We start from the raw sequence: 8,117 nt of genomic DNA, 5'->3' as shown, positions 1-8,117 counted from the left end.
TTTGTCATTTTAGATATAACATTCATTATCACCATGCATCCAATTGTATTGAGTTATCATTTCTTTGAAGGAATAAATTTGGGGGAGGAGTAGGAGAAAGAAATACATTTTATAAAATGTTAGATTGAATCTCACAAATAACCTTTGGCTACTAGGAGTTTTAAGTATAATGTTAAAAACCTGTAATAGACAGCTAAGGGAATTACTAGAGTAAAAGAAATTGTGGGCTCACCAAAGGTGTCAGCGTAGATTTTGTTATCAAGAGACCTAAAGGAACAAGTTATAGTTAAAATTCAAATGAAAGAGCCTGCCATTGTTGTTCCACTCTGGTTGATGCTATTTACTTTCCTTTGTGGACCAACACCTTTCTTTGTCACTAACTTTTCACCAGGTATATATATTAAACATTCTTGTTTCACGGTCAAGACAGAATCAGAGGTCATGGATACTCACAACCAATTTGTCTGTATCCAGAAGACAAGTCTGTCTTTTCCCATGACTCTCATTTTCTTCATCTTGATTTGTAAGCAAAACCTGGAAAACTTTCACGAGTAAGTCTTTTCATAGTTTATCTGGGAATAATATAGAAAATAGTGTTGTTCTTTTGGGTGATGAAAATCAATTTAGTACAGCTTATTTCAACCTAAATAAAATGTGAATTTTTAAATAAGGAATTTTAGGTTGAAATAATTTTCTCTCAAAATTTTGAAAACATTCTTTATTGAACTCAATGGCCAGTGTTGCTATTGAGAAGACAGCTACTATTCTGATTCTCTGTCTTTTATGGTGACTATATTTTCCTTTCTAGGACTGTTAGGTTTTTTCTGTCTCCAATGTTCTGAAATTTTATAATGATGTGCATTGCTGTGAATCTTTTTCTTGTTCTATTGTGCTGGGTTCTCAAAGGGTCCTTTCAGATTAGGAATCCATGTCTTTCAGTTCTGTGAAATATAAATATTTTTGAATTATTTAAGTTTTCCCACCACAAATCTATGTTCTCTCTCTTGGGAACTCCATTATTTAGATGTTGCATCTCCTGTTTTGGTCTTCTAATTTCTTTATTTTTCTATCTTATTTTCGTCTTTTGGACTTTTTTGTACTATTTTCTGGGACTTTTTTCTCTTAGTACTTCATCCTCCAATTCTACTCAGTTGTGTTTTTTTAAAATAATTTTTTCACCCAGAGACAGTTCCCTCATCTGTCTGCTCATTGTGCCCACTCATCTTTAGGAGGCACTGGGAACCACACCTGGGACTCCCATGTGGGACATAGTGCCTAACTGCTTGAGCCACATCTGCTCCCCCTCTGCTCAGTTTTAAATTTCAGCTCACGTTTTTGTTTTCTACAAATGACTTTTTTGAGACTTTTCTAATAAGCAATTATTTTATAAATACTCTTCTATACACTGCTTTAGCTATATAACACAATTTTATTTTATTTTTTTTATTGACTTTGTAATAATATTACATTAAAAATATATATATATGAGGTCCCATTCAACCCCACCACTCCCACCCCTCTCCCCCCCCAGCAACACTCATTCCCATCATCATGACACATCCATTGCATTTGGTAAGTACATCTTTGGGCACCTCTGCACCTCATGGTCAATGGTCCACATCATGGCCCATACTCTCCCCCATTCCATCCAGTGGGCCCTGTGAGGATTTACAGTGTCCGGTGATTGCCCCTGAAGCACCATTCAGGGCAGCTCCATGTCCCAAAGACGCCTCCACCTCTCATCTCTTCCTGCTTTTCCCCATACCCATCAGCCACCATGTCCACTTTTCCCAATCCAATGCCACCTTTTCTATTATAACACAATTTTTAAAAAAGATTTATTTACGTCCCTTCCCCTTCATTGTTTGGGCTCACTGTCTGGTCTCTGTGTCTATTTGTTCTGTGTTCTCTGTGTTCTTCATCTCCGTTTTAGGAGACCCTGGAAACTGAACCTGTGACCTCTCATGTGGTAGGTGGGCCCCCAAAGTCTTGAGCCCCACTTCCCATACCACAAATTTTGATATGCTGTATTGTCATTTTTGTTCAGTTCAATTTTTTCCCTAATGTTCTGTGTGATTCTTTTTACTCATGTATTATTTAGAAGTATGATGTTTAATATTTAAATATTTGGGAATTTTCCAAAATATGTTTCTTTTAAAAAAACTTTTTTAAAAAGCTTTATTTATTTTTATTTATTTCTCTCCCCTTCCCGCCCCCGCCCCAGTTGTCTGTTCTCTGTGTCCATTTGCTGTGTGTTCTTCTTTTGTCCACTTCTGTTGTTGTCAGTGGCACAGGAATCTGTGTCTCTTTTTGTAGCGTCATCTTGCTGCGTTAGCTCTCCATGTGGGCGGTGCCATTCTTGGGCAGGCTGCACTTTCTTTTGCGCTGGGCGGCTCTCCTTACAGGGCACACTCCTTGCACGTGGGGCTCCCCTACGTGTAGACACCCCTGTGTGGCATGGCACTCCTTGCGCGCATCAGCACTGTGCATGGGTCAGCTCATCACATGGGTCAGGGGGCCCTGGGTTTCAACCCTAGACTTCCCATGTGGTGGGCAGACACTCTATCCATTGAGCCAAATCAGCTTCCCCAAATATATTTCTCATATTGATTTCTATTTAACTCTATGGTGGGCAGAGTACATGCTGTACATTATTCTAATCTTTTTAATTTATTGAGATTTATCTTATGGCCAGAAAATAGTGCACTTTTGTGAATGTCTATTGTACACTCAGAAAAAATGTGTAGTCTGCTGTTGGGTAGAGTGTTCTATAATGACAATTATGTGAAGTTGGATGAAAAGGTTGTCAAGATTTTTATAATTTTAATTTTTCTATTTGCCATCTCAATTACTGAGAGGAGTGTCGAAATCTTCAAATATAATTATGGATTTGTCTATTTCTCTTTTCAATTCTATTCAGTTTTTGTTTCATGTATTTTGAAACTCTGCTACTAACTAAATCATGCACATTTAGGATTGTTATGTCCTCTTAACAAATTGACCTTTTTATCATTATGAAATATCCCTCTTTATCCTTGCTAACATTTCTTGCTCTGAAATAGATTCATGATTTCCTCTCATGGAGCATATTCATAGTGGTTGTTTTAATGTTCTTAAATGCGAATTCCATTATCTCTGTCATGTATGGGTTTGTTTCTATTGAATTATTTGTTTCCTGTTTATAGGTCATACTTTTATACTTTTGATGTCTTCTAATTTTTTATTTTATGCTCATTGAAACATATATTGTTGGATGCTGGATTTTATTCCTTTAAAGAGTCTTGAACTTGAAGACTCATGGATCATGCCTTCTGCAAATGGACATGATTTTACTTTTTCCCTTCTGATTTGGATTTCTCTTTCTTGCCTAATTGCTCTGAGTGGAATGTCCAGTACAGCATTGAATAGCGGTAGTGAAAATGGGCATCCTCATCTTGTTTCTGATCTTAGGGATAAAACTTTTAACCTCTCACTATTGAGTGTGTTAGCTATGTGCCCTTTACCGTGTCAGGGAAATTCCCTTGTATTCTTAATTTTTTTTGTGTTTATTGTGAAACCTTTCTTTGTTAATGCTTATGTTTTAGCATCCTAGACTGCTCTAAGCAAATACCATGAAATGGGTTGGCTTAAACAATGGGAATTTATTGGCTTGCAGTTTTGAGGCCATGAAAATGTCCAAATCAAGGCATCATCCTTCTTCCTGAAGACTGGCTGTTGACAATCCTTGACTCTTCCGCCACATGACCAGGCAAATGGCAGCATCTGCTGGTCTCTCCCTTTTCTTCCAGATTTCATAGCGTTCAGTTTCTTGCTTACATGGCTTTCTTTTTCTCTCTCTGTATTCATTCTGTTTATAAAGGACTCCAGTAATAGAATTGGACATCCTGAATGGGGTGGGTCATACCTTAACTGAAGTAATCTTACGAAAAGGCCCTATTTACAATGGGTTCACACCCATGGGAATGGATCCAATATAAGAACGTGTTTTACTGGAATACATTCAGCATCAAACCACCACAGTTTACTTGCAATTTAACATTTCTACTAAAAAATTGAGAGGGGGGCAGATGTGGCTCAAGCCGTTGAGCACCTTCTTCCCACACGGGAGGTCTGGCATTTAGTGCCTTGAATGAGGAAACCAAGTTGTGGCTGATATCACTGTTGAAATTGCCTTTAATGAGGTTAAAAGGTATGACACAATGTAACTCAGCGCTCACAGTATTTGCCCAGCGGAGGTATTAAAAGAGGTCAAGGAGGCAGAACCAGCGCCCGGGAGCGAGCGGGGGAAGAGGGGTCGGGGCGTCTCCAGCAGCCCTTGGAGACAGTCCTGGGCGGCCGCCGTGGTAGGGGGCAGCTCAGCGGCAGGTTCATTCCAGCACTTAAAACCTGAAAACATTGGGCCACACAAAGGCTTACCGATTTCAGGTGAAAACAATAATTGAAACTGTCCAGCAAAACAGCAAGCACCAACAACATAGCCCACGCAAGGAGAACTGTGCAGCAGTTAAGATTAGAAACCTCCTTTGAAAGAATAAAGGTTTCAAAGGCACCTGCGGACCTCATGTCCTACCGTGAGGAGCATGCCAGGGGTGACCCTTCGCTGATAGGGATTCCAACTTCAGAAAACACTTACAAGGATGAAAAAAACTTGCATCATCTTATAGTGGGATAATCAAACCGTTCCTCACCTCCTCTCAACAAAGCAAATTCTGAGCAGCTCTTTGAAGAGATTTACCTTCAGCTTACTTGGTAACCACTGCTAATAGCTAAAATGTTCTTAACTTGGAGTGATGGACACTCAAGTCTTTACTTTCCAAGTTGCCCTTTCTCTTAAGTACCTTTTCCTGATTTAATACAGAATAACTATCGAGTTTTTGCTTTGGTAACTATGGTGTCTTAATGGGTTACTGTTTAAGGAAATGATCTGTGTATTTTTAAAAACACAGTAATATACTTTAAAATGTACAAATGATTCAGATATGTCAAGACCTAAATTGTCTTAATCACCTTTACAAATTAAAATGCCAAAAATAATTTAATTCCTAAAATCTTTTAATTAATATTATGCTTTTAGCAGTGTCTGTGCCAACCTGTAAAGTATACAAGGGAGAGGGTGTTTTGTGTGTGTATATATATATGTCTTTGTATTTACACATATCAAAGAGCTTATTTCCTCTTTAAAACTTTTCTCTCTGTGTACCATCATCTCTGCGATTCCAGAAGTTATACCTTTATCTCGAGTTGTGTATAGGTAGAATAAAAAAGTCTTCTCCTATAGTTATTAGAAAAAAAGCAAATACCATCCTAAAGATCATATTGATTGTAATCAAGTAATGAAGTCATCTATCCTGTCTTGAAACCTTGCTGGACCTCTTAGGCTATAATTAATTGTGCAAATTAAAATTTTGAAAAAAAAAAAAAGATCAGAATCCATCTTTCCTTCCTTGAAGCAGTCCCTCAGTACTGCCCAATAAGCTTGGCTGTAGGTTGTATGCAAACTCAGGCCAGCTCTAAGACCAGATGAATCATACCAGCCCAGGGGTCCTGACTACTCAAATATTTGAGATAGTCTCACCTTTGGATTAAAAGAATATCTTTTAGAGGATTAAAAGAAATATAGGTGACATAGAAATGTTGCTTAGCATTGTTTTATATATGGACTAAGGAACAATAAAATCTTCTGAATAGTTTCTACTTTTTGGCGTCTTAAATTTTCCATTTAATTTCATTTAAAAATCTAGTACAGAGACAAGTGGTCAACTTCATTTTTCCAAGCTTTAAGCCAGTTAAAATTTTCTGTCTTTTTATTTAAATGCCTTCTGGCCTTAGCATAATGTTTAAAGGCCTTCCTAACACCAAGATTATAAAAAACATTCACTCATATTTTCTTTTACTTTTTAATGGTTTTATTTTCTGCATTTAAACCTTTAATACTTTGTTTTGGTGTTAGAAGCTTTTCTCCCTTCTCCCAAATGCCTTTCCAATTGTCCCAATGTCATCTATTTACTAATTAATCTTTTCCACATTGATTTGAAATTATGCCTGCCTCACATACAAATTTCCCACTCTACATTCTAATTTAGACACTCAATACTAATATAAACTGAAGCATATATTTCTACATATTATACCAAACTGCTTTAGTCATTATAACTTTATTACTGAATATATAACTGGGTCAGTGTATTCATTTATTATGCTACATAACAAATTAGCCCCGATAGCTATTTAAAACATTAATCATCTCACACAATATTTGAGGACTGGGATTCTGAGAACAGGCTAGCTGGTCTCTCATGAGGTTGCAGTCAGAAAGCTGTTGGCTAGGTCTGCAGTCATTTCAAGACTTTAGTGAAGCTGGAGAATTCACTTTCAAGCTCATTCTCATTGTTGCTGGCAGGCATCAGTCCCTCCCTTGATGTTGGCCAGGGGCTTCAGTTCCTTCCCATGTGGGCCTCTCCACAGGGCTGTTCATAACATAGCAAGTTGTTTCTCCCAGAGTGAGAGAACAAGAAAGGCAGAGGGAGGTGGAGTGGACAGAAGGACACATGCTCAAGACAGAGGTCACAATGTTTTATAACCTAATATCAGAAGTGACATACTTTTACTTCTGCCATATGCTTTTAGTCCCTAAGACTAATCCTGGTTAAATAGCCAAATTTAACAAATAACATACAGTTTGCCCTGTTAAATTTGACTTTCAGATAAACGATTGTTTTAGTTTCTTAGGCTGCTTAAGCAAATACCATGAAATGGGTCAGTTTAAACAATGGGAATTTATTTGCTCATAGTTTTGAAGCCAGGAAAATGTCCAAATCAAGGCATCATCATCTTTCCAAAGACTAGCTGCTGGAGATTGTGGGCTCCTCTGTCATCTGGCAAAGCACATGACCTTTTCTTTTGGGTTTCATTGTTTTTCATTTCTTGCTTCCATGTCTTTTTTCCATCTTTGTATGAATTTCATTCTCTTATTAAGGACTCCAGTAAGTGAATTAAGTCCAATCTTGATTGAGGTGTGTATTAGTCAGCCAGAGGGGTGCTGATGCAAAATACCAGAAATTGATTGGTTTTCATAAAGGGTATTATTTGGGGTAGATACCAGATACCATAAAGCATAAGTTACTTCCCTCACCAAAGTCTATGTGGAGCAAGATGGCTGCCGACATCTGTGAGGGTTCAGGCTTCCTGGGTTCCTATATTCCTGGAGCTTGCTTTTCTCTGGGTTTAAGGTTCCTTTCTTCCTGGGGCTGACTACTCTTCCTCTGTGAGCTTACTTCCCAGGGCTCCAGCTTAAGTCTTCACATCACACTCCAACATCAGAAACCCTTTGGCTGACTAATACAGAATTTGGCACCAAGGAGTGGGGAAGTGCTCTGCAATTCCCAAAATGCTGGAATGGTTTTATAAATAGGTAGGGGTATTTTTTGGAGGAATTGTGAGATGCTTGAAAGAAAAGATCTACAGTGCTTTGAAGAGACTGTTGATAGCAATATGGATACTAAAGAGACTTTTTATGATGCCTTAGAAGTAAATGATGAAACTATTATTAGAAACTGGAGGAAAGGTCATCTGTGTTTTAAAGTTGCAGAGAACTTAGCAAGGTTAACTCATGGTGTTTTATGGAAGGCAGAATTTGAAAATGGAGAGCCTGGGCATTTAGCTGAAGAAATTTCCAAAGTAAACTTGGAGAATGCAGCTTGGCTTCTCCTTGCAGCTTATAGCAAAATGCTAAATGAGTGAGATAAGCTTAGAACTGAATTGTTGGGAACAAAGAAAACAGAAACTGATTCTGGAAATTCCAAGCCTCTGGAGATCAAGGTCCCAGATGAAAGTGCCCCATTGGAGGACTTAACTAAACTTAGAACTTGTAAATCAGGTTGAAGATGCCATTATGTTGGAAAGACTTGTGGTAAGTCTTACTGTCTGATGGCTTGGACCTCTGCTTCCTGCATGCTAAACCAACAAGGTTTTTCAGAGAACTGTATGAACAAAACCATTGTCAGCCTGGAATGAAAAGGACATGGAAAGGAGAGATTGAAGGAGAAACAGATTTAAGAGGAAAACCATGGAAGCTGAGATCTGGAATTAGGACATCACGGAGGCCGAGAGGAAGCCCA

This window comes from Dasypus novemcinctus, chromosome 3 (assembly GCF_030445035.2).
Source record: "Dasypus novemcinctus isolate mDasNov1 chromosome 3, mDasNov1.1.hap2, whole genome shotgun sequence".
NCBI classification, from domain to species: Eukaryota; Metazoa; Chordata; class Mammalia; order Cingulata; family Dasypodidae; genus Dasypus; species Dasypus novemcinctus.
The sequence above is the reverse complement of the archived record's forward strand: the minus strand, read 5'-3'. Positions refer to the sequence as shown.